Raw genomic sequence first — 15,297 nt, forward strand, 5'->3', positions numbered from 1 at the left:
CATAATTCACCCCCTGAAGGTTAGTCAGTAGGTGACTAATAGAAAAAATATGTACCCCACGTCTCAGTATATAGGGTGAGGTGACATATACACACTCACTCTCCAAGCCTCTCATTTCTACGGGTTTCATCGTCCTCACCAAAGGCGACTCATCAGGACACTATTTAGTTGAGCGAAACGGGTAGAAAAATTTCAAAAGTCGCCGACTTTTGGCAAAGTCGGGTTTCATGAAACGAAACCCGACCCTAGGATGAGGTCGGCCACGAGGTCGGCGACTTACGCACCAAAGTCGCGTTTCAAAAGTTTGTTTTGCGCTCTTTTTCAGCCAATCAGGATCCACGGACACTGTGGGCAACGTGATGACATAGGCACGGGTCACCACCATCTTTCAGAAGGGCATGCAAGTGATTGGCTTGCTTTGGTGGGCATCACAGGGGGTATAAAAGGGCGTGCACGCCGACCGCCATCTTACTTCTGCCGATCTTAGCATAGGGAGAGGTTGCTGCTGATTCTGTAGGGAGAGCGTTAGGCAGGGAAGAAGAAAAAAAAACTGCTTCTGCTGCTAGCGATTGTGCCTGTACAACACACCAGTCACTGTGTGTGCAGTGCAAGGGGAGGCTATATTGTGGTGTATCAGTGGTGTTGGTTGTTGGGCTGCCTTCTAAGGCTTCCTGACAGCTGCATTGCTGTTTACCCACTGCTCTGCAAACTGTTTTTTTAAAAGCAATCCCAATGTTTTTTTTGTCCTGCTGAGGTACTGAGCGTGCATTTTTTCACACCATACAGCGGTGCACGCTCCTCACACAGTACCGTGTAACGGCTGTTATCACAGCCACAGTGAAGCTATCTGTGTCACTCTGTGAGAATAAGTCGAGGACATGTTCCGTTCTTACAGACCTGCACTCTAGGGAGATTCCTACTCTGCCCAATTCTACATACACCTTGTAGTTTGTGATACACTAGCCAATTTCTGCCTGTGACATAGCGCTGTGATATTCAGTGGGCCTCACACAATCCAAAAGTGTCCAGTGTCCACAAGTGTCTGCAGAAATTCAAAATCTCCCTTATCCTCTAGTCACTTTGGTCACAGCTGTGCCATCGAGCCTGTGACATAGCGCTCAGATATTCAGTGGGCCTCACACAATCCAAAAGTGTCCAGTGTCCACAAGTGTCTGCAGAAATTCAAAATCTCCCTTATCCTCTAGTCACTTTGGTCACAGCTGTGCCATCGAGCCTGTGACATAGCGCTCAGATATTCAGTGGGCCTCACACAATCCAAAAGTGTACAGTGTCTGCAGAAATTCAAAATCTCACTTATCCTCTAGTCACTTTGGTCACAGCTGTGCCATCGAGCCTGTGACATAGCGCTCAGATATTCAGTGGGCCTCACACAATCCAAAAGTGTCCAGTGTCTGCAGCAATTCCAAATCTCACTTATCCTCTAGTCACTTTGGTCACAGCTGTGCCATCGAGCCTGTGACATAGCGCTCAGATATTCAGTGGGCCTCACACAATCCAAAAGTGTCCAGTGTCTGCAGAAATTCAAAATCTCACTTATCCTCTAGTCACTTTGGTCACAGCTGTGCCATTGAGCCTGTGACAGCGCTCAGATAGTCAGTGGGCCTCACACAATCCAAAAGTGTCCAGTGTCTGCAGAAATTCAAAATCTCACTTATCCTCTAGTCACTTTGGTCACAGCTGTGCCATCGAGCCTGTGACATAGCGCTCAGATATTCAGTGGGCCTCACACAATCCAAAAGTGTCCAGTGTCCACAAGTGTCTGCAGAAATGCAAAATCTCCCTTATCCTCTAGTCACTTTGGTCACAGCTGTGCCATCGAGCCTGTGACATAGCGCTCAGATATTCAGTGGGCCTCACACAATCCAAAAGTGTCCAGTGTCTGCAGAAATTCAAAATCTCACTTATCCTCTAGTCACTTTGGTCACAGCTGTGCCATCGAGCCTGTGACATAGCGCTCAGATATTCAGTGGGCCTCACACAATCCAAAAGTGTCCAGTGTCTGCAGAAATTCAAAATCTCACTTATCCTCTAGTCACTTTGGTCACAGCTGTGCCATCGAGCCTGTGACATAGCCCTCAGATATTCAGTGGGCCACACACAATCCAAAAGTGTCCAGTGTCTGCAGAAATTCAAAATCTCACTTATCCTCTAGTCACTTTGGTCACAGCTGTGCCATCGGGCCTGTGACATAGCGCTCAGATATTCAGTGGGCCTCACACAATCCAAAAGTGTCCAGTGTCTGCAGAAATTCAATATCTCCCTTATACTCTAGTCACTTTGGCCACAGCTGTGCCATCGAGCCTGTGACATAGCGCTCAGATATTCAGTGGGCCTCACACAATCAAAAAGTGTCCAGTGTCTGCAGAAATTCAAAATCTCACTTATCCTCTAGTCACTTTGGTCACAGCTGTGCCATCGAGCCTGTGACATAGCGCTCAGATATTCAGTGGGCCTCACACAATCCAAAAGTGTCCAGTGTCCACAAGTGTCTGCAGAAATTCAAAATCTCCCTTATCCTCTAGTCACTTTGGTCACAGCTGTGCCATCGAGCCTGTGACATAGCGCTCATATATTCAGTGGGCCTCACACAATCCAAAAGTGTCCAGTGTCTGCAGAAATTCAAAATCTCACTTATCGTCTAGTCACTTTGGTCACAGCTGTGCCATCGAGCCTGTGACATAGCGCTCAGATATTCAGTGGGCCTCACACAATCCAAAAGTGTCCAGTGTCCACAAGTGTCTGCAGAAATTCAAAATCTCCCTTATCCTCTAGTCACTTTGGTCACAGCTGTGCCATCGAGCCTGTGACATAGCGCTCATATATTCAGTGGGCCTCACACAATCCAAAAGTGTCCAGTGTCTGCAGAAATTCAAAATCTCACTTATCCTCTAGTCACTTTGGTCACAGCTGTGCCATCGAGCCTGTGACATAGCGCTCAGATATTCAGTGGGCCTCACACAATCCAAAAGTGTCCAGTGTCCAGTAGTGTGGGAGAAATTCAAAATCTCCCCTGTCCTATAGACACCTTGTACCTTGTTTTACATTACTATATAGTTTGTTGGATTTTGTCTACATTTCTACCAAAAATGAAGAAGGCTGGTGGAAGAGGCCGTGGAATTGGGCGGGGGTTGGCAGCTGGTAATGATGGTGTTGGTAGTGGATCTGATGGTAGTGGCAAGAGCAAAATAGGACCGAATGCAGGAGGTGTTGAGCCTGCGTCATCGTCTGGCTCCAAAAGGCTTCGAAGGCTTAGTTTTCTAGGAGTTGGCAAACTGCTTTTAAAGCCAGAGCATCAGGAAAAGTTTTGTCTTACATTGCTGACTCAGCCTCCAGCTCTATCGCCTCCTCTTCTTCAGTTGTAAAAAGTAAAAGCACTGAGTCGTCATTGGAGGCTCATGTTCATGAACCACACCTTTCCTTGTGTCCTTCACCCCAACCAAGATTGAAGGATGACGCAGGCCATACTACTGATTACTCCATGGAGCTGTTTTCACATACCATGCCTGGATTATCAAGTCAAATGGTGAATTACCCAGGCCAAGATGAATCTGACATGGAGTGCACTGATGCACAGCCGCTGATGGATGATTCTGCTGGTACATTCACTCAGAGCACTACATTGTCCTCGCAGTGTACAGAGCCAGATTCTGACCCTGATGAGACTCAGGTGCCCCTTCCCGCACACTATACCACCATACACGGTGACACAGAGGAAGGTGCACATGACATTGAAGAGGAGGTGATGGATGACCCAGTTGTTGACCCAGATTGGCATCCATTGGGGGAAGAGGGTGCTGCTTACAATAGCTCAGATGAGGAGCATCCACAGCAGACATCGACATCGCAACAGCTGTTATCTGGCAGGCCCGGAGCACTCCAAAGACAGGTTCCAAAAATCAAAAGAGTTGCTGGACAGCTTGTCCAGAGGGTCAAAAGATCACAGCGTGCTAGGCCGCAAAATGTCTGCCAAAGTAGGAAGAGTGCAGTGTGGCACTTTTTTGAAAAAAAAATCCTCATGATCAGGCCAAGGTTATCTGTAAGAAGTGCGCAAAGACTTTTAGCCGAGGGAAAAATCTGAAAAATTTGAATACCAGTTGCATGCTTAGACATTTAAACACCATGCACTTGCAAGCGTGGACACAACACCAAACCTCAAGTGCCACATGTGCAACTGATCACAACGAAGGTAGTCAGCAAGGCTACATTGTTTCCCCCACTGTAAGCCCACCGGTTAGCACAGCAGCAAATGTTGAGGTGTCGTTGCAAGGCCACAGCAGTCAGGGAATCCCACTGTTATATCAACGAAAGACTGATTCTAGGCCATCAGAAAGAACACCAACTCCATCACCATCATCAACCCTCTCTCAGTCCGCCCTGTCCACCGCTACTTCCACCATATGCAGCTCTCAAGTCCAGCTCACCCTCCCAGACACTATGAGTAGGTCAAGAAAGTACTCAGTCTCTCATCCGCGTACACTGGGTTTGAACGCCCACATTGCCAAACTAATCTCGTTTGAGATGATGCCCTTTCGGTTGGTGGAAAGCGCAGCTTTCCGCGAACTCATGGCCTATGCAGTACCACGCTATGACCTACCCAGTCGCCACTTCTTCTCTCGCAAAGCCATCCCAGCCCTCCACCATCATGTGAAAGACCGCATTGTCCATGCACTCAAGCAGTCAGTGAGCGGAAAGGTGCACCTCACAACTGATGCATGATCCAGTCGGCATGGCCAGGGCCATTACGTGTCCATCACTGCGCACTGGGTTAATGTGGTGGATGCAGGGTCCACAGGGGACAGCGGTGGTGGGACAGTGCTGCCTAGCCCACGGTATAGGAAACAGTTGGCTGTAGGCGTTCGACCCTCCTCCTCCTCCTCCTCCTCCAGAAGCGAAAGCTCGTCCACAGAGCGCAGTCGTACGAGCAATCCATCTGCAGCTGCCACTGTTGCACATGAGGTGTCCCCCTATCGAGCAGCTAGTGGAAAGCGTCAGCAGGCTGTGTTGCAGATGATGTGTTTGGGCGACAGACACACCGCCGAGGTGCTGGCCGAGTACTTGAAGCGACAAACTGAGTCATGGCTGGGCAGTGTACATCTTGAGGCAGGCAAGGTAGTTAGTGATAACGGCTGTAATTTTGTGGCAGCCATAGCCCTTTCAAAACTCAGCCACATACCTTGCTTGGCTCACACCTTGAACCTGGTGGTGCAGTGCTTCCTCAAAAATTATCCAGAGTTAACAGCCCTGCTCCAGAAGGTGCGAAGACTGTGCGCGCACATCCGCCGGTCGCCTGTACACTCCGTTCGTATGCAGAAGCTGCAGCGATTGCTCCACCTTCCCAACCACCGCCTCATTATCGACATTGCAACAAGGTGGAACTCCACCCTGCACATGGTGGAGCGGCTGTGCGAGCAGAGGCAGGCCATAATGCATTTGTGGGAGGATACACGGCCAGGCACTTTGAGAGCAGACATGGAGTTGACAGGTGTGCAGTGGTCGAAGCTGAAAGACCTCTGTAAAGTCCTTCAGTGTTTTGAGGAATGCACACGGCTGGTAAGTGCAGACGACGCGATCCTAAGCATGAGCATCCCACTTATGCGTCTGCTCATGCAAACTTTGACGCACCTTAAGGAGCAGGCTTCTGCAGCCAATGTTGATGAGGAGGAAGAGGAGGAGGGAATCCTTGATGACATTCAGCCATTGTCTGCTCAGGGACCTCTCCTGGACGAGGTGGAGGAAGAAAAGGAGGAGGAGGAGGATGATGGGGATGATTACTTAGGGGAGGAGGATGCATCTCGTGGGGCAAGTGAAAATGTTGGCGTGGCAAGGTCTGGTACAGGGTTTGTGCGTGACTGGAGGGATGTGGATTTGCCAGAAAGTGCTCCTCCACCCAGCACTCGCAGTGCATCATTGACACCGGGAACATTGGCCCACATGTCAGATTATGCCTTGCTGATCCTAAAAAGGGACCCCCGCATTGCCAAAATGATGAACGATGACGACTACTGGTTGGCCAGCATCCTGGATCCACGCTATAAAGGCAAATTACAAAACATCATGCCACAGGAGAACCTTGACCTAATATTGGCTAATAAACAAGCAACTCTGGTAAATCGGTTGCTTGAGGCATTCCCAGCACACAGCTGCGGTGATGGTTCTCACACGAGCCGTACGGGCCGGGGGCAGCTTGCCAGAGGTGTTTGTGGTGCACACAGCAGAAGTGGCGTTGGAGACAGGGGTTTCATGACAATGTTGTGGACTGATTTTTCAAGTACCGCTCACACAACTGGTAATACTGCATCGATGGAAAGTGACAGGAGACAGCAGTTGTCAACTATGGTTACAAACTACTTTTCCTCCCATATCGATGTTCTCCCACACAGGTCATTCCCCTTTGACTATTGGGCCGCTAAACTGGACACCTGGCCTGAATTGGCACAATATGCCTTACAGGAGCTCGCTTGCCCAGCTGCAAGTGTGCTATCGGAAAGAGTCTTCAGTGCAGCTGGATCAATCCTGACAGAAAAAAGGACCCGTCTGTCAACCCAACATGTGGATGATCTAACCTTCATTAAAATGAACAACGCATGGGTTTCCAAGGATTTTGTCCCACCTTCCCCTGATGACACATAGGGTGACAGAAAAATGGCTTGCTTTGGTCCACCTCTTCCTGGGACTTGACCTATTTCACCTTTTGCATCAGCTGAATGTCCAACATCAACATATGCCACTTTCTAAAACTCCCTAACTGTGCTGCCTCCCCCCCATGGCCGGGGTCACCACCTAGCGCACGACACCGTGCGAGTGCCGTTGCCCTGGACAGGTGGGTAGGCCGACTCTTGGGCGCGGGCACTGGCACAGGGTCCCTCATAGTGCAATCAAGTGTTTCTGACGGTGGTGGTGCACACCCGCCGTCAGACACACCGCCGTACTATGAGGGGCCCAGTGCCAGTACCGACGCCCACGAGTGGGCCCCCCTTGCTTGGGCAGGGCCCCAGCATTTGAAATCTTTACCTCTCCCTGCTCCTCCGCTGTGTAGTCTGGGCCGTTAAATCCATACTGTGCCTGACACCGTTTGAGCCTGCCTCCTGATGAATAGACATATATTTTGAATGTGTACGCTATCCATACATGTTATCCGGGGATACGGTACCCTTTCTAACCTTTGTGCAATCACGTGCAATCTATACTGGGCCTAACACCGTCTGAACCTGCCTCCTGATGTATAGACATATATTTTGAATGTGTACGCTATCCATACATGTTATCCGGGGATACGGTACCCTTTCTAACCTTTGTGCAATCACATGCAATCCATACTGGGCCTGACACCATTTGAGCCTGCCTCCTGATGTATAGACATATATTTTGAATGTGTACGCTATCCATACATGTTATCTGGGGATATGGTACCCTTTCTAACCTTTGTGTAATCACGTGCAATCCATACTGGGCCTAACACCGTCTGAGCCTGCCTCCTGATGTATAGACATATATTTTGAATGTGTACGCTATCCATACATGTTATCTGGGGATACGGTACCCTTTCTCACCTTTGTGCAATCACGTGTAATCCATACTGGGCGTGAGAACGGCTGGCGAGCTGTTAAGCAAGCTACAGCACCTGTGGTTTGCACACGTAAGTTTTTCATTTTTTCAGGAATGACGGTTAGGCCTAATTCCGGAACTGCGGTTGACCTGCACTTACTGGGAAATCATTGTTCGCGGGTAATAATTGTAATCAGTGATCCCCATCACTAACGTTGTTCAGCGGGTTATCTGCACCTGTAAGCGACAAACGCTGGCCTTTTCAGTGTAGCGCACATGCAGCCACGGACATGTAAGGGCATGACACACCAGTTATTGGCCAATCTCATGTGCCAGAGCCTCACGTGTCCCTCTAGTAAGCCGGACTCGGACCGCGGGGCATGACGGAGTCTCGTTCGTTAACGGAATTAAGCTTGCAATGTGTGCATCTGTTCTGTAGCTGGCATGTTTGAGGTTTCCCAGGTGGAGTCGAATTTAACTGTAGGCTCCACTCCTGGTGGTGCCCTTCTGGACAATCCTTTAAGGTTCAGCTTTGCAACCATACTGCCCACGTAAAACAAACACTTTGCCTTCATGAACGCTGTTTTGAGGGTCATGACTCGTGGGAATAACGCCGCCCAATCAGTTAACCTGCTAGAGAGATCGTTCGTTGCTCCCAAGCATGACATCACACTCCCTAGGAGGAAGGTAATGCCACTGTGGCGACCGTACTCCTGGGGGCGACACAAGTGCACTGATGCCCAGCCACTGCTCGATGAATCTGCTGGTACATTGACCCAGACCACTACATTCCCCTCGCACGCTACACGGCCTGAATCTGACCCTGATGAAACTCAGGTTACCCTTCCCATATACAGTTCCATCTTACACGGTGACAAAGAGGAAGCTGCAGATGAAAGTGCAGGTTCGGCCCACCCGCCATCAGACACACCACCGTACTATCAGGGGCCCTGTGCCAGTGCCATCGCCAACGAGTGGGCCCCCCCTGCTTGCTCAGGATCACAGCACTTGCAAAGTTGAAATACTGTGCAGTGAGATGGAAGATGGGGATGACGAGGAGTCCAGACAAGTACAGGGATTCCCTAGCGAGGAGACTTATTTGATTGTTTTCAATGTTGGGACAGCAATTTTTGGGGAGCACTATACTCTGGAGAATGATAGATGGGGCCCACCATACACTGGAACATTCCAAAGGTGGACATCAGACACTGGAGCAGCATTTACAGGGCCCATTATACACTAGAGCATTAGAAATGGGGCCCATTATGTTTGGAGTATTATTTGGGCCCATAAGACAGTGGAGCTTCATCCATGGGGACCAACATATACTGTAGCATTATGTGGAGCTCATCATATACTGTTTCAAACATTATATGGGACCAATGATTCTGTATGGAGAAATAGATGGGCCTCGTCATGAGATGTAAAAAGTGAAGTATTTTTCATTGTACTATACCGCTATTTCTCTGCCGTATCGGAGCATGATGAGTTGTGGTATGTGTTAAAGGGGCGCTCTTTCGCCCAGGGCACATGAAAACCTGGAGCCAGCCCTCCCCCCACAACTGTAGCCAAATAACCCCCATTTTTCAGTGCGTAACTTGTATTATGAAGTTAATTAAGGTTGACAAGCTTAAGTAAGAAGAATTGATGCTTTTGACATTCAAATGAGCACTGTAGGTGTGTTTCCTGTCCTCCTCTCACTGCCGACTTTTATTCCCCATTGACTTACATTGGGTTTCGTGTTTCGGGACGACCCCGACTTTTCCCTATAATCGGACGATCTTGCTCGACCCGACTTTTGGAAAAGTCGGGTTTCATGAAACGAAACGCGACCCTAAAAAACCAAAAGTCGCTCAACTCTAATATTGACCTATATTCAAGCGAGACTAGACAAAAAAAACTAAAATCATGTATCATGTTATGCGAAACAGTCAGAAAATTAGCCACATATTGGCAGATCCCAGACCTCAAACTATATACTTGGTAAGTTTATAAGCCACTCCAGTGTCAGGAGTAGATAGTATGTGAAAATACAATATAATTCTTGTGTTTTTCTCCTATAGGGATTGCCCTAGTTTGGTAATGTAACTGCTGTTAATTAGTAGTGCAGACAAATTGTCCTAGACTAAACTTAGTCTTCATATAAAACACAAGCCGCGGAGACACCATCACATGTTTCTCAACGCAAGCAATGACTAGCCAGGTCTTTCCCCGGGAAGGAACAACCACGGGAAGGGCAGTCTCCAATGAAGGAAACCACCTATGCCAAAACATGGTATCCATCCACAGACAGCTGTTTCAGGGTATTGCCCCTCATCAGTGTGGAGTAGGAAACTGGCCAGTAGGAGCAATGCCTAGTAAAAGACTATGAAAAATGAGGATGAATGAACTCATGGAGATCAACATCCAACACTGCGGAGACACCATCACATGTTTCTCAACGCAGTGATTCTAGAGCAATGCCCCCATCCCTTATGGGAAATATGCAAAAACAAACAAAACAAGCCACGGAGACACCATCACATGTTTCTCAACAAAAGCAATGACTAGCCAGGTCTTTCCCCGGGAAGGAACAACCACGGGAAGGGCAGTCTCCAATGAAGGAAACCACCTATGCCAAAACATGGTATCCATCCACAGACAGCTGTTTCGGGGTATTGCCCCTCATCAGTGTGGATTAGGAAACTGGCTAGTAGGAGCAATGCCTAGTAAAAGACTGTGAAAAACGAGGATGAATGAACTCATGGAGATCAACATCCAACACTGCGGAGACACCATCACGTGTTTCTCAACGCAGTGATTCTAAAGCAATGCCCCCATCCCTTATGGGAAATATGCAAAAACATACAAAACACAAGCTGAGGAGACACCATCACGTGTTTCTCAATGCAGTGATTCTAGAGCAATGCCCCCATCCCTTATGGGAAATATGCAAAAACATACAAAACACAAGCTGCGGAGACACCATCACGTGTTTCTCAATGCAAGCAATGACTAGCCAGGTCTTTCCCCTTGAAGGAACAACCACGGGAAGGGCAGTCTACAATGAAGGAAACCACCTATGCTAAAACATGGTATCCATCCACAGACAGCTGTTTCAGGGTATTGCCCCTCATCAGTGTGGAGTAGGAAACTGGCCAGTAGGAGCAATGCCTAGTAAAAGACTGTGAAAAATGAGGATGAATGAACTCATGGAGATCAACATCCAACACTGCGGAGACACCATCACATGTTTCTCAACGCAGTGATTCTAGAGCACTGCCCCCATCCCTTATGGGAAATATGCAAAAACAAACAAAACAAGCCACGGAGACACCATCACATGTTTCTCAACAAAAGCAATGACTAGCCAGGTCTTTCCCCGGGAAGGAACAACCACGGGAAGGGCAGTCTCCAATGAAGGAAACCACCTATGCCAAAACATGGTATCCATCCACAGACAGCTGTTTCGGGGTATTGCCCCTCATCAGTGTGGAGTAGGAAACTGGCCAGTAGGAGCAATGCCTAGTAGAAGACTGTGAAAAATGAGGATGAATGAACTCATGGAGATCAACATCCAACACTGCGGAGACACCATCACAAACAGCTGTCTGTGGATGGATACCATGTTTTGGCATAGGTTGTTTCCTTCAATGGAGACTGAACCCCCAAGTTCTTCACAGAAGTTTATAATGCAGAGCCGTGAAAGTAAAAAATAATTTTTTTCCACCAAAATCGCTTTTTTCCACAAAAATGAATTTTTAGCCCTATTTTCCCAAGGGTAACAGGAGAAATTAGACCCCCAAAGTTGTTCACCAATTTGACCAGAAAAAGATAGCAGCGCCCACCGGAGGGCCCGAGGACCACCGGGAGGTACGGGAGGATCGGGGACCCTAATTCTCTCTCATCTGATGTGCGATCACATCAGAGGAGAGAGAAATTAAATGGCACATCAGATTTTTTTTTGTGGTCGCCTTTATAATGTTAATAACGGTGATTGCAACCCCAGGGTTGGTAAAAAACTGACCCGAATCATGTTCTCTAGGGTCTCGGCTACCCTCGGTAATCCAGCTCTGGGAGGGGCTATACACTTTATCCACAGCGCTGTGGTTCAAGTACCCTTAACTGCCACCATTAAAAGGCGTATTGGCGGTCTTTAAGGAGTTATTCTATATTTGTAGTTTTCAGTTAATTAGATTCCTGTTCTCTGGGGCGGGGCTGTGGGCGGGGCTGTGGGCGGGGCTTTATGTGGTGCTCTGATTACATATTCATCTGTATTGGCTTATGACAGTTCGCTGACCCCTCACTGACCTGCCCCCATTATTACATAATGCATATAATAGCAGAAACATGTGATGGTGTCTCCGCGGCTTGTGTTTTGTATGTTTTTGCATATTTCCCATAAGGGATGGGGGCATTGCTCTAGAATCACTGCGTTGAGAAACGTGATGGTGTCTCCGCAGTGTTGGATGCTGATCTCCATGAGGTCAATCATCCTCATTTTTCATAAACTCAGTCTTCAGACGGCCCAATATGTACCACTCAGGGAAAACTTACCTGCTCCAAAGATCATTAGCAGCTTCTAACTAATGGCCATGCTGCGGTCTGTCAGGGAATGAGTGCAATATCGTTATAGAGACTAGGGATATGTGCAGTCATAATGTCTGGGAGATCTGTGCCATTATTTAGTACGAATATGGAAATTATCTCTGAAAGGTAAGTGTTCCCTGAGCGGTATATACTGTATTGTCACATACTATCTATTCCTGACACTGGAGGGGCTTATAAACTTACACAGTATATAGTCTGAGGTCTGGGGTCTGCCAATATGGGGCTAGTTTTCTGTTTCGGATAACATGATACATGATTTTAGGGTTTTCTTCATCTAGTCTCGCTTGAATATAGTTCAATATTAAATAATCTCCTGATGAATGAATCCAATGAATATTCATTTATCATAAGTAGCTGCACACGTGACCGCCGGCAGCAGCAGGAAGTCGGTGGCTGACTCTGCGCGCTACTGAAGAGCAATGAATACTCACTGCGATCTCCGATGAACAGTCCCGGCGAGTACTCCGGCAGCTGTGCTCTGCTTGTGAGCAACGCATGAGGTCCCTGCCATGTGCTGCTTACAAGCATGAGGCTGTGTGCTCAAGTTGCGTTTTTTAAGCGTTTCTGCCTCGGCAGAAAAACTTAACGCTATAAAAACGCATTCCCATGCAATCATATGGGAATCACCAATTGCTGTGCCCATGCCGCATATTTTTTCTCTGCGGAATCACATCGTGGTAAAATCCGCAGCATGTCCATTAATTTTGCGGAATCGCGGCAATTGCGCCACCATAGGATTGCATTGAAACGCTCACTTTACGCATGTGGCTATGCCCACCATGCGTAAAGTGAGCCCTTCATGTGCGGATGGTACCCAGGGTATGGAGGAAAGGAGACTCTCCTCCATGCCCTGGGTACCATATTCCTGTGAAAAATAGAATTAAAATAAAAAAATCGGGATATACTTACCCTCTGTCAGCTCCCGGAGTCCTCCCGGCCCTCAGCGGCGTGCCAGCAAGTTCCGTTCCCAGGGATGCATTGCGCAAATGACCTTTGTAACGTCACGGTGGCGTGACCGCTACGTCATCAGACATCATTCGTGCAATGCATCCCTGGGAACGGAAGTTGCTAGCAGCGTCGCTAAGGACCGGGAGGACTACGGGGGTCGACAGAGGGTAAGTATATCTCTATTTTTTTAAATTATTTTTAGCATTCTCATGGGGCCAATCATACTAGAATAGGGATGGGGCCCTGCATACCAGGACAGGATGGGGGCCCTGCATACCAGGATAAGGATGGGGCTCTGTATACCAGGATGGGGGTGGGGGCCAATTATACCAGGATAGGGATGGGGCCATGCATACTAGTATAGGGATGAGGGTGATCATTCCTGCCAGGATAGGGATGAGGGATCCATGTGTACCAGAGTAGGGATAAGGGGGCCATGTGTCTCACGATGGGGGTGAGGGGACCATATATCATAATCCGCTGGCGTGCCGGCTCCACTTCTGTGGTGTTGAGACTCACTGTCCCGGGGCTTATGTGAGGTTCTCACATCACACGAGCCCTGCACCCAATCAGCGGCAGCTTCACTGTTCCTTCCTTCAGACATATTGAACATCAACAGGAAGCCAGGGCTGCAGCTGCTCTCTGACGGCCTCATGATGATGGATTTGTCCGAAGGTGGGGACAGTGACGTCAGCGCTGATTAGGCACAGGACTCACATGACGTAAAAACCTCAAAAGAACCCCAAGAAAGAAAGTGCCAACACCACTGAAACGGAGCCAGCATGGGAGGTTTGTATAAGTGTTTTTATTGTAACAGGACCAAACATGAGGAATGAGAAGGGGTTGTCCAACTAGTTGTCAACCTTTTTAATCCTCAAAAATCCCACACAGAGAAAAGTCATTATTATACCTAGAGTGTGAGAAATGAATTACAGGAAAATCGCATTTTGTTGATCATCAAAAATAACTCAGACGGGAAGAACCTATATATATTATTCACAAATTGTACAAAAACACGATGCACGCGGCGTGCGTTCAAGGGAGGAATATTATATGGGAGTTTTATAGGATAAATTCAAGGTGAGAATATTATATGGGAGTTTTATAGGATAAATTCAAGGTGAGAATATTATATGGGAGTTTTATAGGATAAATTCAAGGTGAGAATATTATATGGGAGATTTATAGGATAAATTCAAGGGAGGAATATTATATGGGAGTTTTATAGGATAAATTCAAGGTGAGAATATTATATGGGAGTTTTATAGGATAAATTCAAGGTGAGAATATTATATGGGAGTTTTATAGGATAAATTCAAGGGAGGAATATTATATGGGAGTTTTATAGAATAAATTCAAGGTGAGAATATTATATGGGAGTTTTATAGGATAAATTCAAGGGTGGAATATTATATGGGAGTTTTATAGAATAAATTCAAGGTGAGAATATTATATGGGAGTTTTATAGGATAAATTCAAGGTGAGAATATTATATGAGAGTTTTATAGGATAAATTCAAGGTGAGAATATTATATGGGAGTTTTATAGGATAAATTCAAGGTGAGAATATTATATGGGAGATTTATAGGATAAATTCAAGGTGAGAATATTATATGGGAGATTTATAGGATAAATTCAAGGTGAGAATATTATATGGGAGTTTTATAGGATAAATTCAAGGTGAGAATATTATATGGGAGTTTTATAGGATAAATTCAAGGGAGGAATATTATATGGGAGATTTATAGGATAAATTCAAGGTGAGAAAATTATATGGGAGTTTTATAGGATAAATTCAAGGTGAGAATATTATATGGGAGTTTTATAGGATAAATTCAAGGTGAGAATATTATATGGGAGATTTATAGGATAAATTCAAGGTGAGAATATTATATGGGAGATTTATAGGATAAATTCAAGGTGAGAATATTATATGGGAGTTTTATAGGATAAATTCAAGGTGAGAATATTATATGGGAGTTTTATAGGATAAATTCAAGGGAGGAATAGTATATGGGAGATTTATAGGATAAATTCAAGGTGAGAAAATTATATGGGAGATTTATAGGATAAATTCAAGGTGAGAATATTATATGGGAGTTTTATAGAATAAATTCAAGGTGAGAATATTATATGGGAGTTTTATAGGATAAATTCAAGGTGAGAATATTATATGGGCGTTTTATAGGATAA

At 46.6% G+C, this 15,297-nt stretch overlaps 2 protein-coding genes across 2 annotated transcripts in view; both read right to left on the reverse strand.

Moving 5' to 3' along the window:
* The window catches only part of LOC141075744 (uncharacterized), a 559,419-nt gene that overhangs the window by 213,590 nt on the left and 330,532 nt on the right, over nucleotides 1-15,297 (reverse strand). The window lies entirely within an intron of this gene.
* Nucleotides 1-15,297, reverse strand: part of LOC141075743 (uncharacterized) — a 230,131-nt gene that overhangs the window by 149,753 nt on the left and 65,081 nt on the right. The gene's annotated exons all lie outside the window — the stretch shown is intronic.

The sequence above is a fragment of the Dendrobates tinctorius genome, unplaced genomic scaffold, assembly GCF_039654945.1.
Source record: "Dendrobates tinctorius isolate UK_male_01 unplaced genomic scaffold, ASM3965494v1 ptg000368l, whole genome shotgun sequence".
Classification (NCBI taxonomy): domain Eukaryota; kingdom Metazoa; phylum Chordata; class Amphibia; order Anura; family Dendrobatidae; genus Dendrobates; species Dendrobates tinctorius.